General features: G+C 48.0%; 5 non-coding genes and 1 pseudogene across 5 annotated transcripts; all 6 read left to right on the top strand.

The window, feature by feature from the left end:
* The first annotated feature begins 302 nt into the window (after positions 1-302).
* Positions 303-458, top strand: LOC131738618 (U2 spliceosomal RNA; annotated as a pseudogene).
* Positions 459-1035: 577 nt separating this feature from the next.
* Positions 1036-1225, top strand: LOC131738346 (U2 spliceosomal RNA). Its single transcript, XR_009329909.1, has one exon. It is a non-coding gene; the product is annotated as a U2 spliceosomal RNA (small nuclear RNA).
* A 578-nt stretch (positions 1226-1803) lies between these two features.
* Positions 1804-1994, top strand: LOC131739084 (U2 spliceosomal RNA). Its single transcript, XR_009330251.1, has one exon. It is a non-coding gene; the product is annotated as a U2 spliceosomal RNA (small nuclear RNA).
* A 12953-nt stretch (positions 1995-14947) lies between these two features.
* On the top strand, positions 14948-15131 carry LOC131738454 (U2 spliceosomal RNA). The gene has a single exon (XR_009329976.1). It is a non-coding gene; the product is annotated as a U2 spliceosomal RNA (small nuclear RNA).
* A 599-nt stretch (positions 15132-15730) lies between these two features.
* On the top strand, positions 15731-15921 carry LOC131738261 (U2 spliceosomal RNA). Its single transcript, XR_009329825.1, has one exon. It is a non-coding gene; the product is annotated as a U2 spliceosomal RNA (small nuclear RNA).
* Positions 15922-16527: 606 nt separating this feature from the next.
* On the top strand, positions 16528-16718 carry LOC131738236 (U2 spliceosomal RNA). The gene has a single exon (XR_009329800.1). It is a non-coding gene; the product is annotated as a U2 spliceosomal RNA (small nuclear RNA).
* Positions 16719-18083: the final 1365 nt, after the last annotated feature.

The following is an 18083-nucleotide window of genomic DNA, read 5'->3' as shown; positions in this document are numbered from 1 at the left end:
ATATAGTTTTATGTTCACTTTTGATCCTTTTTAGAGAGCACTCCCCGGCCCTCACAAGCACTGTTTTTTTATAGATGGTTCTTTTTTTCCAGTCACTTTTAAAACAGCACAGGTTTTTTTCATGTTGATTTTAATCTGTGTCTGTTTTAACCATGTACAAAGCACAATTGTCTTGGTGTTTTTAAATGTATTTTAAATGCTTTTAAAACAAAATGTATGTCTGTATGCATGAATGTCATCTTTAAAAGAAATGTAAAATGAATGAAAAAACGAATGGGTGTAAATGGAAAAAAAAATGTAAAATCTCAATAAAATAGTATTTAATATCTGATACGTCCCCTATCAGGGGACCATATATTAAATTGATTTTTGGAATCGGGAGATGGAACAGGGGCTTGCTCCGTCCACTCCACGCATCGGCCCGGTATTGCAGTACCTCCGGGAACGGTGCACACCTTTCTCTAACGTTGGTCAAAGTCAGATCTGGATCTCTCCTGTGAGCATTTTGTCTACCCCTGCTGGAGGGAGAGTGCCAGTGTTGATGCAAGTTTTCCCGCCGTTTTACTTCTTTTTTTTTTCTTTCTCTCTTTCTTTCTTTCTCTCTTTCTTTCTCTTTCTTTCTTGCTTTCTTTCTTTCTTTTATTCACATGTGGTGATGATGTAGACAGCAGCAGTTTGTTTCCTGGGAGCATGCAGCTAACCAGACAAGTGTGGTGGAACATGTCCCTATGCCAGGACCTTCTTAGCAAGCCAGCCAGCCAGCGAGGCACAGTTGTAGTTACCCAAGGCACCTTGCACAGCATAGCAGCTTGGCATGACTGTTTGTAAGACGCACTCCGCCAGTTTATGTTTTGTTTTTGGTGTTATGTGTGTGTTTTTGCTTTGTTTTGTTTTCTCCTGCTTAAATTGCACATTTCCCCTCTGGAAGCAGCAGCCCGTTTTTTGGGGGTCTGCTTGTGCTTGGAATTTTGCACCCACCTTTGAATCCCCCTGTGCCGTCCGGGCTGGGGGGCCCCGGGCAAGGGCCAAGTCGCCATCGCTTCTCGGCCTTTTGGCTAAGATCAAGTGTAGTATCTGTTCTTATCAGTTTAATATCTGATACGTCCCCTATCAGGGGACCATATATTAAATTGATTTTTGGAATCGGGAGATGGAACAGGGGTTTGCTAGTCCACTCCACGCATCGGCCCGGTATTGCAGTACCTCCGGGAACGGTGCACACCTTTCTCTAACGTTGGTCAAAGTCAGATCTCGATCTCTCCTGTGAGCATTTTGTCTACCCCTGCTGGAGGGAGAGTGCCAGTGTTGATGCAAGTTTTCCCGCCGTTTTACTTCTTTTTTTTTTCTTTCTCTCTTTCTTTCTTTCTCTCTTTCTTTCTCTTTCTTTCTTGCTTTCTTTCTTTCTTTTATTCACATGTGGTGATGATGTAGACAGCAGCAGTTTGTTTCCTGGGAGCATGCAGCTAACCAGACAAGTGTGGTGGAACATGTCCCTATGCCAGGACCTTCTTAGCAAGCCAGCCAGCCAGCGAGGCACAGTTGTAGTTACCCAAGGCACCTTGCACAGCATAGCAGCTTGGCATGACTATTTGTAAGACGCACTCCGCCAGTTTATGTTTTGTTTTTGGTGTTATGTGTGTGTTTTTGCTTTGTTTTGTTTTCTCCTGCTTAAATTGCACATTTCCCCTCTGGAAGCAGCAGCCCATTTTTTGGGGGTCTGCTTGTGCTTGGAATTTTGCACCCACCTTTTGAATCCCCCTGTGCCGTGCGGGCTGGGGGGCCCCGGGCAAGGGCCAAGTCGCCATTGCTTCTCGGCCTTTTGGCTAAGATCAAGTGTAGTATCTGTTCTTATCAGTTTAATATCTGATACGTCCCCTATCAGGGGACCATATATTAAATTGATTTTTGGAATCGGGAGATGGAACAGGGGCTTGCTCCTTCCACTCCACGCATCGGCCCGGTATTGCAGTACCTCCGGGAACGGTGCACACCTTTCTCTAACGTTGGTCAAAGTCAGATCTGGATCTCTCCTGTGAGCATTTTGTCTACCCCTGCTGGAGGGAGAGTGCCAGTGTTGATGCAAGTTTTCCCGCCGTTTTACTTCTTTTTTTTTCTTTCTCTCTTTCTTTCTTTCTCTCTTTCTCTCTTTCTTTCTCTCTTTCTTTCTCTCTTTCTTTCTCTCTTTCTTTCTTGCTGTCTTTCTTTCTTTTATTCACATGTGGTGATGATGTAGACAGCAGCAGTTTGTTTCCTGGGAGCATGCAGCTAACCAGACAAGTGTGGTGGAACATGTCCCTATGCCAGGTCCTTAGCCAGCCAGCCAGCCAGCCAGCCAGCGAGGCACAGTTGTAGTTACACAAGGCACCTTGTACAGCATAGCAGCTTGGCATGACTATTTGTAAGACGCACTCCGCCAGTTTATGTTTTGTTTTTGGTGTTATGTGTGTGTTTTTGCTTTGTTTTGTTTTCTCCTGCTTAAATTGCACATTTCCCCTCTGGAAGCAGCAGCCCGTTTTTTGGGGGTCTGCTTGTGCTTGAAATTTTGCACCCACCTTTGAATCCCCCTGTGCCGTTCGGGCTGGGGGGCCCCGGGCAAGGGCCAAGTCGCCATCGCTTCTCGGCCTTTTGGCTAAGATCAAGTGTGTGGCTTGACCGCAGCTCGATTTGGAAGCGATATGTAAGGTAAGGTAAGGTAAGGTACGGTACAGTACGGTATGGTACGGGTACGGTAACGGTAACGGTAACGGTAAACGGTGGCAATATTGGTTGCTGGTAGCTGAGGTGGTGGACGAAGGAGGGAAGACCAGGAGCCAGTTTTGCTTAGCAGGTAAGGGGGACCCTTTGAGGGCACCTTATCTGCTTTCTAGTTAAGTATTTTCTTTTGCCTTTTTGGGTGTTTTTTACAATATTTCTATTGCTTCTTAATTTTTTGGAATGGCGGGTCCAAGGGTTGGGGGACGCCGTTTAAATTGTGTTAGGTTCTCTATAAATGAGTCGACAGGGGGAGGAGAAGTTGTTTTTGAATAGGCTTGAGTTTTCCAGAGGGGTTGTACAGAAGGTGTTGGGGTTTAGGCCTATTGATTTAAACTGTATTATTACGACAGGGAAAGGAGGCCAATGGGATGTAAGTTTTATGTCTGAAGCGGGTATGATGGAGTGTGTGAGCAGGTTTCATAACCTAAGGGGACATGATCTGATTAAGAAGTTGAGTTTGGAGAAACTGACAAATAATGCACGAAGGGTTGTGATTGTGAGAATGGGCTCAGAGATGGTGAAGGGACAGGACGTGTGCACTTGGTTGAGGAGGTATTGCCATGTGAAGGGGGAGGCTATAAAAGTGAGGGATGATGATGGGGTGTGGACTGGGGCATGGAGGGTGGTGTGTGAGCTGTGGAGAGGCTTAGGGACATATACTCTTTTATTGAGATTTTACATTTTTTTTTTTACATTTACACCCATTCGTTTTTTCATTCATTTTACATTTCTTTTAAAGATGACATTCATGCATACAGACATACATTTTGTTTTAAAAGCATTTAAAATACATTTAAAAACACCAAGACAATTGTGCTTTGTACATGGTTAAAACAGACACAGATTAAAATCAACATGAAAAAAACCTGTGCTGTTTTAAAAGTGACTGGAAAAAAAGAACCATCTATAAAAAACCAGTGCTTGTGAGGGCCGGGGAGTGCTCTCTAAAAAGGTTCAAAAGTGAACATAAAACTAGATCTAAAACAGGGACAGGGGAAAAGGGACAGTGTATAAAACAGTGAGTTAAAATTCTAAAATTTTAAAACACTTAAAATGTAACTTTTAATAGTTTACATTAAAAATCTTAAAGATACATAAAACAAAACAAAACAAAATCAAATAAAACATTCAACGTAGATCAAATAAAAGTCCGTAAAACTGAAACAAAAAGACTACATAAAACCAGGGCACCGTTGAAAAAACGGTCATGCCAGCTAAAAAGGGCGGAATGCTGGCATGACAAAATAAATAAAAGGCTTAGCGGTGCCCCGTAGTCCCGCTCCTAGGAGCTAGCGGTTCCAGTTTTTTCCTTTATTCCATCTTCACGTCCTGAAGTCCGGCGATCCTCCACTCCGCGCAGGCCTTGTCCTTCCCGAGGGTCCGGATGTCCAGAATTACAAAGTCCTTGATAAGAGTTTGTGCCCTTCTGGTCGTGGTGATAGTGTCTAGCTCCTGCTTGTGATAGACACAGACGTTACGGCCTTCCCACAGGATCTGCTTGACAACATTGATGACACGCCAAACGCACTTAGCTGTGCTGGTAGTGATTCCTCCCGCAGGCCCATAGAGCACAGTCTCAGCGGTCATCTTGGCCGTGTCAGCAAACCTGTTTAGGAAGACAGAGACAGAGAGCCAGACACTGCCAGCCACATCACACTCCCAGAAGATATGGGCTGGTGTTTCTCTCTTGCGGCACTTTGCATAGGGGCATGTTTCTACTTGGGCTAGTCCCCTCCTGAACATGAACGCTCGAGTGGGGAGTGCACTGTGGACGGTGTTCCATGCTATATCCTTCTGGACATTACTGAGGCAGCTGTGAGACACATTCTCCCAGATTTTTTGGCTTTGGGTGAGGGAGAAAGTAGCTACTTTTTCAATTTCCTGGGAACCGGCAAGATATTTAGTTACAGCCTTGTATTCCCAGGAGGCCAATTTTGCTTTATCTAAGCCCAATTTATATATAGTGTCCCTTAAGGTTCTATAATACAATGGGGGGTCCCAGGAGTACGGCACGGTGTTATCAATAGTGCAGAGGCCCAAGGCCCTGAGACAGGTGGCAAAATAGAAACGATTCATGTAACATACCTTCCTGTCCAGGGCCTGGATGTTCTTGATAGTTTGCGTGAGCCCCTGCACTCGGGTGAGCTGCACAACGTCCGGGACCCCCTTACCTCCCTTCTTGTCGGCTTTACTCAGGGTGGCTCGCTTTACCCTCTCCATCTTGCTGCCCCAGATAAAGCGGTGGATAATGCGGTCCACCACTTTTTTGGTGGTCCTGTCTGGGGGAAAGATTTTTCCTACATAAGAGAGGATGGGGAACAGTATAGACTTGGTTATTAATACTCTACCCGTCATTGTTAAGGATCTTGTGCTCCATCCGCCAATCTTTTTACGGACCTGGTTAATGGCCGCCGTCCAGCTCTGGGCCCCCGAGCTATTGTTCTCGAAAATGAGGCCCAGAATCTTGATTTTGTCCTTTTTGACAGGGTACATGTCCGACAGTTCCCTATCTACCTGCCAATTTTTAGACACGTAGACTTCGCTCTTGGACTTATTAATCACTGCCCCGGTCGCCGTGCAGTACTTCTCAAGGATATTACTAATCCGAGGTACCGACGATGTGTTGGTGCAAATGAGTGACACATCGTCCATATATGCTGTTGTTTTGACCTGGACCCCGTTGGATCCAGGCAGCTGGAAACCAGTTATATTGGTATCCCTACGAATTGCCTGCAGGAGGGGTTCAATGCACACGACATATAGCAGTGGGGATAGTGGGCAACCCTGTCTGACCCCTGACTGGATAGATATTTTACCAGTCAGGTGCCTGTTCACCAAGACTCGGGTACTAATGTTTGTATATATGGTTTTAACCCACTCCCTAAGTCCAGGAGCGAATTTCATCTGGTCCATCACTTTGTACATATATTCATGGCTTACCCTATCGAACGCCTTCTCCTGGTCAAGGTTGAACAGGCAGAGGGGATGGTTCCGTTCTCTAGAATAAGCCAGAATGTCCCTTGTTAACATTAAAATATCCGTGATGGACCTCCCTGGGACGCCACAAGCCTGGTCAGGGCCAATGACCAAAGGGAGGTGTACTTGTAGCCGGAGCATCAGAGCTTTGGCTAGTATCTTGTAATCCACGCAAAGGAGGCTGATTGGGCGCCAATTCCGTAGATCTTTAACTTCCCCTTTCTTATGAAGGAGAGTAATTACACTCTCCCGCATAGAAGGGCCCAACCGCTTCTCCCTGTAGACCGCTCTGTAGACCTCCGCTAAATGGACTTTTAGCGTGTCCCAAAAAAGATGGTAATACTCACCCGGGATGCCATCTGGACCTGGCGTCTTACCGGTGTTCATGGTCTTAACCGCCTGGGTGAGCTCCTCCAGCGTGAGTTCTGGGTCCTTCTCCTCCTCCTCCTCGTCCCGCACTGAGTCAGGCTCCAACTGGCTCAGGAACCACTCTATCAGGGTGTCATCTGTAGCTTTGATGTTATACAGGTCCCTATAGAAGTTCTCTACCACTTTTTTCACTCCCTCACTATCCTCTACTATCCTCCCCCTGCTGTCGAGCATGGAGGACATCAAGTGCCGCTTCTCCCTCGTTTTCTGGAAGAAGAAGCGAGTACACTTTTCGTCTTCCTCCATTTTTTGCACTTTTGCATTGTGCATGACCTTTCGTTGTTCCTCCCTACAAAGCACTGAAAGATCTAGCTTGGTCTGGGCTATCTCGTCGCTTACAGGGAACCCCCGAAGCTGAAGCAGGCTCAGACGCTGGAGGGCAGCATTCAGGTATTTATATTTGGCCCTCCTTTCTTTTGCTTTCCTCTTGCCTGCTGCTATGAAATAACCCTTAGTTCTCATTTTGACCATCTCCCACCACTCTATAGGGGAGTTGAATAGGTCACGCAAAGTGGTCCACTCAACAAGCCTGCTCTTATAGGCTGCAGCTATGGAGGGGTCATCGAGTAAGGAGGTGTTTAATTTCCAGACCCCTGACCCCATCTGGGAGGTCTGAGGGACCTGCAATGTTACCTGCAGGAGCCTATGGTCAGAGAAGAAGACGGCCTGGGTGTCTACTGCCGTCTTCGTAAGGGAGCTGGTATGCAGGACGAGATCTATACGGGAGAAGGAGGTCCCAGATGAGCTCACCCAGGTAAAGGGAGGCACCAGGTCCTTACCTGCATCACACAGGGAGAAATCAGATATTACGGAGGACAAAACTCTACTAGAGCGGTCGTTGCGTGGCCTGCTCCGGTCTACGTCCCTCAGAGCACAATTGAAGTCACCTGACACGATGACGGGTACGTTCCCCAGCAGGAGTGGACGCAGCTGTGGAAAAAATTGAACTCTTTCGTTTTGGTTAGTGGGTGCGTAGACATTGACCAGTCTGAGGGGAGTGTTGTTGTATGTCACATCCACGCTCAGAATTCTACCAGGTTCTACCTCCCTGCTGCTGCGGGAGGTAATAAATGGGTTTTTAAACAGGATACCTACTCCGTCGGCTCTGGCTATGTTGGAGCCCGACCAGAAGGAGTCCCCCAGGGTCCAACTCTCCTTCAGGTCCCTATAATCAGGGCTCGACGAAATACCACACTCCTGCAGAAAGATGAGATCTGCTTTCAAGTTAGCTAGATAGTTTAGTACATCAAATCTTTTTTGTGTCTCCCTGATGCTCCTGACATTAACAGACACACATATCAGGGCCATCAGGGTAGCTAACAAGAAAAGGAGTCGCTGCGTCCACCCCATAGCGACTATGATTGGGAGGTCGGGACACTCTTCCTACTCTTAGCTCTACGCTTGCTTCGAGGGGGCTTGGGCTTATTTGCAACTCCCATCACCCCTGAGAAGGTACTCACTGCTGCCTCGTCCAAGAAGGCACCGTCTTTATATGCACAGTACGTAGAGTTGTTGGGGCTATTCAACTCCCCACAAGGTAAGTCTGGTGGAACTTGCTCAGGGCCCCTCGGAACGTGTGGGTCAGCTTTGTCCTGGGGGGGGGTTATGACAGACAGCATTCTTTGGCTGTTACCGTCTGTTGAATTGGAGCTGTTAGCAGACTTCTGGCTTACCGCGTCCAGGGGTATTCCCATGTCCTCCAGTGCTGTATCTAGGAGGACCTCTAGGGGGCCCCTGGTTTTGCCCATACAAGGGAGGGGGTCAAGGATGCTTTGAAGGGAGGCCCTTCGCTTGAAGAGGGTCATTGCTACCGAGGTACTGCTGGTCAGGGAAGGTGTTGACCCCGACCTCTCCCTCGGTGCATTAGTGAACACCTCTTCTGCGAGGTGTGCTAGGGTTTGTGCCAACGACTGGGAAGGCTGGCTGGGGATGCCCTGGCTGGCTGCTACCTGCCCACTAGGCGGCAGTGTAGCCGTCCCACTCGCCTCCGTCTCTGCCTGCGAGGGCAAGACTGGGGACTTTGTGTGGACATTAGCTGGTTTTGGATCTATGGGGGCCACCTGCAACTTGCTGTCTTTGATCCTGATCTTCTTTCTTTTCCCCCCCTCGTCTCTACCCTTTCTTTTCCCCACCCTCTGCTGGTTCTTCACTCCCTTCCCCTCCTTCTCACTCTCACTTTCACTGTCGCTTTCGCTTTCCTCCCCCACGGACTCAATCCTTATGGCGTCATAACGAGAGCCGAGGGGGAGTGCTGGCGCTGAGAGGGCCCTACTCAGGGGGGGGCCGCTGCTGGGTCCGGGCTCCCTCCCTGCCTCGTGTTCTGCATCAGAGGAGCTACTGGAGGAGCTAGTGGAGTAGCTGTTGTACTCTCTCTCTGGGCTGGGGGAAGGGGTCCTCGTAAAACGGGACATGTCTCGGGGGCGGTGGGGTGAGGGGGGTGCTGGTGATGATGGTGGTGCTGGAGTCTGGGTCTTGGATACTGTTGGTGGTGATGTGGACTGATCTTTGTTAGTTGCTCCCTCTTCCTGCTCAGGCCTAGGCTTGTTCGTATTTGCCTTGCTGGCTCTGGCCATGTTGGCATAGGAAGAGGGGCAGTCCTTAAACAGGTGCCCCTTCTTTCCACACAAATTGCACTGCCTCTCTTCTCTGCAGTGGCTGGTCTCGTGGGGGGCGCCGCAGTTCCTGCACTTGACTACAGTACATGCGGCCGCCAGGTGTCCTAATTCCCCACATTTCCTGCAGAGTTTTGGCATCCCATTATAGAATACCAGCCCTCTGTTGGGCCCTAACACTATGGAGTTTGGAATGTGGCGGACGCCTCCAATGCCCGATGGATCAACATTAAGGCGTACCAGCCACTTTCTGGCTCCTGTCCAAACCCCATCTTCATCTGTAATTTTCCTCCCTTCTGATGACACCCTCCCATAGCGGTTAAGCCATGTTGTAATATCATAGTCGCTAACAGCCTCATTGAAAAATTGGACAGTAACAACTTTCATTTCTCTGTCTGTCAGTGCATCCACACAAAATTCTTTGTATGGAGCGAGATATTTATTCTCCCCCCAAAAGGACCACATTTCTTGTAACTTTTGGGGGTTCCTAAAACTGACCTCAAACACTTCCTTAAGCCCTGGCAATTTCACCAAACAATTCAAGTCAGAAGGGGAAAAACCCATACCCCTCTGAAGAATGGTCCGGCTGAACTCCAGTCTCGTCAGTCCTGGTTCCGTTTCCTCTTGCTGGGTCCTTGTGAAGCGCACCGCATTGTGCCTCCTAGTCTCCTGGGTTGGCCGGAACGCCATCCTTCAGCTGGCTCCTCCGATTGGGGTGGGAGAAGCCTCTGGACGTCCGGGTTGTCTCTCTCTACGGAAAAGAAACAACGTAAGCAGCAAATCTGGGCAGTTGAAGGAACTATTACTTTAGTCCCTGAGGAGATGGTCGCCTCGCAAGAGGGACCCCCTCCCCAGGTGAACGGTGTCCTTCCCTGGCGGAGTAGGGGGCGCTGCTTGGCACCGAGACCACGTAGGAAGAATCGTGGCTGTGACGCCTCCTCGGGGTCCGGGGCCGCCCTCTGCTCCTCCCAGATGGCGCCCTCTGCTGGGCGCCTGCTGCTCTCTCGGTCTGGATCTCGATTACAATCAAGGGCTGGGGATGAGGTCGTCTAGGTCATCAAAGGTCGTCTGGATGGTAGGTCCTCCTTCTCTCTAACTCCAGGAACGTCTGGAAAAGCCTGAAAAAGAAAAAAACTGGAACCGCCTGAAAAAGAAAAAACTGCTCTCAACAGTCAACAAAATCTTGAAAGACCCTCGGCCTGGATTGGGCAAGCCAAAACCAGACTGAGCATTAGTCTTCCAAAAAGTTGCCGAGCTGAAGAAAGCCAGTCAAAAATAAAAAAAAAATTCTGTTCCTCCTCACCCGAACAAACCTCTCACAGACCCTCGGAGGGAGCGGGCAATGCCACTACCCTCTAAGCCTTAGTCTTAGAAAGATTTATTCGAACTGAAGAGAAGCCAGAGTGTGGAGGGACATATGATGGGTTTCTGCACATACCTTCTGACATTGCACTTGGTGCTGACAGGGGGTATGTGCATTACTTCGGCCAGCCTAAGGTGTGTCGGAAGTGTGGAGGTGTGGGGCACTTAGCGGTGGTGTGTAAGAGAGTGGTGTGTAATGTGTGTAAAGAGGAGGGGCACATGGCTAGGGAATGTGAAGTTCAGAGGAAGTGTAATCTGTGTGGGAGTGAGACACACTTTTTCATGAATTGTCCTAGATCCTTTGCCAATAGGGCTAAGAGGTATGAGGAGGGAGAAGAGAGTGAGGAGGAGAAGGAGGAGGAGGAGGGTGAGGGGAGGCAGAAAGGGGGAAGTGAGCAGCAGGAGAAGGGGGGTGAGAGGGAGGAGAATAGAGGGGAGGTGAGGGAGGAGGGGAGGGAGGGGGAGGCACAGGGGGAGGGGGGAAGTGATCAGCAGGGATCTGTTCTGGAGGAAGATTTGATGGTGTCCCCATCAGAGGAGGAGAGTGAGGACCCAGGGGAGGGGTCCAGTGGAAGGAGCAGGGAGGAGGTGTATAGGGGGAGTGGGGTGGTAAGCTCTGTGGAGGATGATGGAGGGGGCGGTATTCCGTGTGCAAAGCGGGAGCGGGATGAGGCTAGTGTTGAGGGAACAGGACGGGAGGAGGAGGAGGATGGTAACTCAGAGGATATGGATCAAGAGTGGACTCCAGGGAAAAGGAAGTTACATAGTGAGGAGGGGGATGGGTTTGTGAGGGTGGAGGGGAGGAAGAAGGGGAAGAAGAAAAAGAAGCAGGGAAGTGGGGGAGTAGGACAGGAGTTTTTTTCATCCCCCAGTTCAATCGTTTCCTCTAGGGGTGACTATAGAGGAGATGGTGGTGCGGAGAAGAATGGGGGAGAGCCGTTCCTGGATCTGGAGGGGGTCGTAGTGTTTTCCTCGGGTGAGGTAAGTATGAGGGAGGAATTTGTGGTAACTGGCCAGGAGGGGGAGGGGGAGGAGCCCCTTTTAAAAATATCCTGATGCAGGATTCTGTATGTGTATGGCTGTTAGCTTGTTTTGCAATGGCTCTGAGTGTGGTTACTATAAATGTTAGGAGTATTAAAAGTCGTGATAGGTGTACGTTGGTGTTGTCATATTTGAGTGGGATACAGTGTGATAGTTTGTGTTTGCAAGAGTGTGGTATCCCTGGGTTGGAGGACTATAGTACTTATGAGGGGAGGTGGGGTTATGGGCCATCTGTGTGGTCCGGATCAAATGAAAATAAATCAGATGGGGTAGCAATTTTGATTAAAAATAAGGGGGTTATGATTAAAGATCATAGAGTGATTGAAAAAGGTAGGGTGCTGGAGGTGGAGGGGGAATATTTTGGGAAAAGTTTTAGCTTAATTAATGTGTATGCTCCGCCAGAGGTGGAGGGGAGGGCTAGTTTATTTGAAGATTTAAGGGTTAAATTAGTGAGGAGCAGGCCGGTTATTGTAGCAGGGGATTTTAATTGTGGGTTAACAATGGAGGATAGGTGAGAGATAAAGAAGGGGTTCAAGCTGGATAAATCTTGTAAAATGCTAAAAGAAATAGTGGAGGACTTTCGACTAGTGGACTGTTTTAAAGTGAACAATGTGGGGGAAAGAGGTTTCACTTGGGTGAAAGGGGATGGAACCCAGGCGTCCAGGATTGATTTTGTGTTTGTCTCACAGAGGGTGGAGTGCGAGGAGTGTGTGCTGGTGCCAATGTTTTTCTCTGACCACTGTGCGCTGAAAGCTGCTTTTGACCTTACAGGTTGTGTGGATGTAGGGAGGGGTGTGTGGAAGTTAAATTGCGAGTTGTTGGAGGATGATTGGGTGTGTGAGGTATTTAGAGAGCGGTATGGCCAGTGGTTGTCCTTAAAGGACCTTTGTGGGTCCCAGGCAGAGTGGTGGGATCTGGTGAAGGAGAAAACGAAACATTTCTTTATTTGGGCGGGGAGGAGGAAGGCAGAGAGGGAGAGAAGGCAGGAGAAGGTTTTGTTCAAGGAGCTGGAGAGTTTAACTAAATTGTACAATGCAGGGCTGGACTTTAGTGAAGAGATCAGGGAAGTGAAAAAGAGACTGAAGGGGGTGGTAGAGAGGAGGGGAAGGGGCTCTTATTTAAAAGCAGAGAGAAGCATTTAGAGGAAAATGAAAAGTGTAGTCGGTATTTTTTTAAAAAGGTGCTGGATGGGAGGAAATTTATAGACTCTATGAAAGGGAGGGATGGGGCTTTAGTTAAGACTACAGAGGGGCTGTTGAGGGTGGTGGAGGAGTTTTATGGGGGCCTTTATGTAAGGAAAGAAATTGAAATGGGGGCTATGGAGGAGGTGTTAGGACATTTGGAGCGGGAGGTGGGGGATGGAGGGCAGTTGGACAAAGAGTTTACGAGGGAAGAGTTAGATGAGGTGGTCAGGGGGGTGAGGCTGGGCAAGACACCGGGGGGGGGATGGGCTCCCTGTGGAGTTCTATTTAAAGTTTTGGGAGTTAGTGGCACCAGATCTGTTGGCCTTGTTTCGGGAGTGTGGGGAGGAGGGAGGGGAGTTTCCACCTTCATTTAGAGAGGGCATTATTACATTGATTTTTAAAAAGGGGGATAAGGCTGAGCTGAAAAATTGGCGGCCAATTACATTGTTGAACCAGGATTTTAAATTGTTCAGTAAATTGTTGGCTCAACGTATGAGGGATGTGCTGGGGGATGTTATCCACCCGGATCAAACTTGTGCCGTTCCAGGTAGGAAGATCACGGACAGCCTGGTATTGATGAGAGATGTCATCTGTTATGCGAGAGACAGGGGAATTCGATTATGTGTACTAAATTTAGATCTTGAAAAGGCGTATGATCGGGTCTCGCATCAGTTCATGTTTGGTGTTCTGCGAAAAATGGGGTTTGCAAAGAGGTTTTTAGACTGGGTGGGCCTGTTATATAAGGGTGTGTATAGCAGGGTATTGGTAAATGGGTGTCTGTCAAATCCAGTTAGTGTGGGATGTGGCGTCCGTCAGGGCTGTCCGTTATCTCCGCTCCTGTTTATCTGTTGTATGGAGCCGCTGGCACAAGCTTTGAGAAGGGACCCAGTGTATAAAGGGTTAACTATTCCTGGGAGTGGGGGGCAGGAGGTTAAATGTGTCTTGTATATGGATGATGTCAATGTCCTCTGTCGGGATGAGTTGTCCATTCAGAGGACTTTGGAGAAAGCTGATGTTTTTTGTCGTGCGTCTGGGTCTAAACTGAACCAGGAGAAATCAGAGGCAATGTTCTATGGGAAATGGGACGGGAGGGGTAGTATAAAATTAAAAGTTAAGGAAGACTGCATTAAGATTCTGGGGGTGAAATTTGATGCTAATGGATCAGGGGGTAAGAACTGGGAGGAGGTGGGAAGTAGGGTCAATAAAAAGCTAGGGTTTTGGAGGCTGAGGAGGCTTACGATGGAGGGGAGGGTGATGGTGGTAAAGGGGGTAATATTGCCACTGTTGTTGTATGTGGCGGTCGTGTTCCCACCATCTAGGAATGTGGTAACGCTGCTAAACAGAGCTGTGTTTCGTTTTTTTTGGCAGGGGAAATGGGAGAGAGTGAGGAGGAGTGTGGTGGGGAAGGATAAATTAAAGGGGGGAAAGGGTTGCCAGATGTCCAGACGTTTTTAATGTCAAAGTTTTGTGCATTGCATTTTGCGATGTGTCTGAATGGTGTGTCAAAAGGGGCCTGCTTTGTGAGATTCTATATTAGTTCCTATTTGAGGAAGTTAAAGTTGATGTCCGTGCCTTTGTCTGTGCCAACAGCCTTTGATCTGCCCTATCATTATGCGTTATTTAAAAGATTTGTGATGTCCAAGGGGCTGGAAGGATGTAAGGCTGAAATTGTGGCTAATGGTAAATCTCTGTTTAACTTTCTGCAGGGTAATGGGGATATGTGTCCGGTTCATGGCCTTGTATTAGACGAGACGCCAGAAGTGTGGCAGAACGCGAGCCATCCTGCCCTGATGAACGAGCATCGAGATCTGTCTTGGTTGGTAGCCCACGATGTATTGCCAGTTCGAGCGGTGATGCATGCATGTAATCTGGGGATGTCACCCAGATGCCCGAGAGAGAAGTGTGGAGAGGAAGAAACGGTCGGTCACGTTCTCTGGGGATGTCTGGAGGCGAGGAAGGTGTGGAGTGAGGCAGGCTCCGTCCTGGATTTGTTCCGGGGACAGCTGCCCATACATAGGCAGCGTGTGCTGTATGGGAGCCCGAAGAAAGACCAAGAGAAACTGAGCAAAGTGCAGTGGGGCATGCTGTGGGTCCTAATACGCTGTCTGTGTGATGCAATTTGGAAGGCAAGGAACTGTTTGGTGGTGAAGGGCGTGAGCCTGCCTGCCCAGGCTGTTCTTGAAATGGGACTAAGTCAGATGGAGAACTATGTCCTAAAGGACGCTTTGCGACTTGGCCGACAAGAGGCGAAGAGAAGATGGAGGCTTGAGGAATGGAGACGTGGAGATCTGTGGGCTACTGGCGTGGGATGAGATCTTGCTGCTTGTTTATTAGAAGTAGGATAGGCATATTGTTAGGGGCACATGTTATCCTGTAGAAAGGTTTCAAAAATGGAATTGTATGCGTGATTATGTTTTGTATTTGTTGCATATATGGGAGAGATGTAATGTGATATGTAATGTGTTTTTTTATAAGTGGATTGTAATGTGTTGGTTCTGTTCATGAGTTTGTTGTATATAAGTGGTTATAGTTATTTTTGTATTGTAATGTGTGATGTTTAAGTGTGTTTTGTGAGTTATGTTTGTATGTGTATTTTTTTCCATTAATAAAAAAAAAAAAATCTGTTCTTATCAGTTTAATATCTGATACGTCCCCTGTCAGGGGACCATATATTAAATTGATTTTTGGAATCGGGAGATGGAACAGGGGCTTGCTCCGTCCACTCCACGCATCGGCCCGGTATTGCAGTACCTCCGGGAACGGTGCACACCTTTCTCTAACGTTGGTCAAAGTCAGATCTGGATCTCTCCTGTGAGCATTTTGTCTACCCCTGCTGGAGGGAGAGTGCCAGTGTTGATGCAAGTTTTCCCGCCGTTTTAATTCTTTTTTTCTTTCTCTCTTTCTTTCTTTCTCTCTTTCTCTCTTTCTTTCTCTCTTTCTTTCTCTCTTTCTTTCTTGCTGTCTTTCTTTCTTTTATTCACATGAGGTGATAATGTAGACAGCAGCAGTTTGTTTCCTGGGAGCATGCAGCTAACCAGACAAGTGTGGTGGAACATGTCCCTATGCCAGGTCCTTAGCCAGCCAGCCAGCCAGCCAGCCAGCGAGGCACAGTTGTAGTTACCCAAGGCACCTTGCACAGCATAGCAGCTTGGCATGACTATTTGTAAGACGCACTCCGCCAGTTTGTTTTGTTTTTGGTGTTATGTGTGTGTTTTTGCTTTGTTTTGTTTTCTCCTGCTTAAATTGCACATTTCCCCTCTGGAAGCAGCAGCCCGTTTTTTTGGGGTCTGCTTGTGCTTGAAATTTTGCACCCACCTTTGAATCCCCCTGTGCCGTCCGGGCTGGGGGGCCCCGGGCAAGGGCCAAGTCGCCATCGCTTCTCGGCCTTTTGGCTAAGATCAAGTGTAGTATCTGTTCTTATCAGTTTAATATCTGATACGTCCCCTATCAGGTGACCATATATTAAATTGATTTTTGGAATCGGGAGATGAAACAGGGGCTTGCTCCGTCCACTCCACGCATCGGCCCGGTATTGCAGTACCTCCGGGAACGGTGCACACCTTTCTCTAACGTTGGTCAAAGTCAGATCTGGATCTCTCCTGTGAGCATTTTGTCTACCCCTGCTGGAGGGAGAGTGCCAGTGTTGATGCAAGTTTTCCCGCCGTTTTACTTCTTTTTTTTCTTTCTCTCTTTCTTTCTTTATCTCTTTCTTTCTCTCTTTCTTTCTTTCTTTCTCTCTTTCTTTCTTGCTGTCTTTCTTTCTTTTATTCACATGTGGTGATGATGTAGACAGCAGCAGTTTGTTTCCTGGGAGCATGCAGCTAACCAGACAAGTGTGGTGAAACATGTCCCTATGGCAGGTCCTTCTTAGCCAGCCAGCCAGCCAGCCAGCCAGCGAGGCACAGTTGTAGTTACCCAAGGCACCTTGCACAGCATAGCAGCTTGGCATGACTATTTGTAAGACGCACTCCGCCAGTTTATGTTTTGTTTTTTGGTGTTATGTGTGTGTTTTTGCTTTGTTTTGTTTTCTCCTGCTTAAATTGCACATTTCCCCTCTGGAAGCAGCAGCCCGTTTTTTGGGGGTCTGCTTGTGCTTGGAATTTTTCACCCACCTTTGAATCCCCCTGTGCCGTCCGGGCTGGGGGGCCCCAGGCAAGGGCCAAGTCGCCATCGCTTCTCGGCCTTTTGGCTAAGATCAAGTGTAGTATCTGTTCTTATCAGTTTAATATCTGATACGTCCCCTATCAGGGGACCATATATTAAATTGATTTTTGGAATCGGGAGATGGAACAGGGGCTTGCTCCGTCCACTCCACGCATCGGCCCGGTATTGCAGTACCTCCGGGAACGGTGCACACCTTTCTCTAACGTTGGTCAAAGTCAGATCTGGATCTCTCCTGTGAGCATTTTGTCTACCCCTGCTGGAGGGAGAGTGCCAGTGTTGATGCAAATTTTCCCGCCGTTTTACTTTTTTTTTTTCTTTCTCTCTTTCTTTCTTTCTCTCTTTCTTTCTCTCTTTCTTTCACTCTTTCTTTCTCTCTTTCTTTCTCTCTTTCTTTCTTTCTTTCTCTCTTTCTTTCTTGCTGTCTTTCTTTCTTTTATTCACATGTGGTGATGATGTAGACAGCAGCAGTTTGTTTCCTGGGAGCATGCAGCTAACCAGACAAGTGTGGTGGAACATGTCCCTATGCCAGGACCTTCTTAGCAAGCCAGCCAGCCAGCGAGGCACAGTTGTAGTTACCCAAGGCACCTTGCACAGCATAGCAGCTTGGCATGACTATTTGTAAGACGCACTCCGCCAGTTTATGTTTTGTTTTTGGTGTTATGTGTGTGTTTTTGCTTTGTTTTGTTTTCTCCTGCTTAAATTGCACATTTCCCCTCTGGAAGCAGCAGCCCGTTTTTTGGGGGTCTGCTTGTGCTTGGAATTTTGCACCCACCTTTGAATCCCCCTGTGCCGTCCGGGCTGGGGGGCCCCGGGCAAGGGCCAAGTCGCCATCGCTTCTTGGCCTCTTGGCTTAGATCAAGTGTGTGTGGCATGACCGCAGCATTTGTTCACTAGGAGAAAGAGAAGGCGGTGTGCAGGATGGCCTACAACAATCCATTTAAGTCAGCTGGTCGGGCTGGGCTTAGGAATACTGCGAGATTTTTGTGGAAGGGAAGAGCGGAGGAGGAGATGCTGGATAGAGAACAATTTATTCGAGAAGTATTGCTGGGAGTTTTGAATTTTGAGCCGGAAGAAATCTTTTGTTTACAAAGGAATGGAACATCTAAATTTTTGGACGTCACTTTGCATAGCGCACAAGCCTTTCAGTATCTTCTTGATACTTGTAATGCTAAAGAGGATCAAGAGCCTTTATCATTTTTTTCCGTGGAGTCCTTGGCTAAAACAAATTTCCGGATTATAACAGTACATATGTACAATCCGTACGTGTCGGATTTAGCCATAAGTGCTTTCCTGTCCAGGTATGTGGATGTGATTTCCGGGGCAAAATTACTTAGAGACGGCTTTAAAATTTGGAACGGGAAGAGACAGTTTCAGGTGCTGCTTCGGCAAGAGGAGGGAGGGTATGATGGGTTCCGTCATCCCCCCGCAAATTTCTTTATTGGAGCAGATAGGGGTTATCTGTTTTATTCACGGCAGCCCCTGTTCTGCAGAAAATGTTCCAGTTTTGGCCATATAGAGGTCGGGTGTACACAAGAGAGATGCAGGAACTGTGGAGAACTGG

Source organism: Acipenser ruthenus, chromosome 10 (assembly GCF_902713425.1).
Source record: "Acipenser ruthenus chromosome 10, fAciRut3.2 maternal haplotype, whole genome shotgun sequence".
Lineage (NCBI taxonomy): Eukaryota > Metazoa > Chordata > Actinopteri > Acipenseriformes > Acipenseridae > Acipenser > Acipenser ruthenus.
This window is presented reverse-complemented; position numbering and strand designations above follow the sequence as displayed.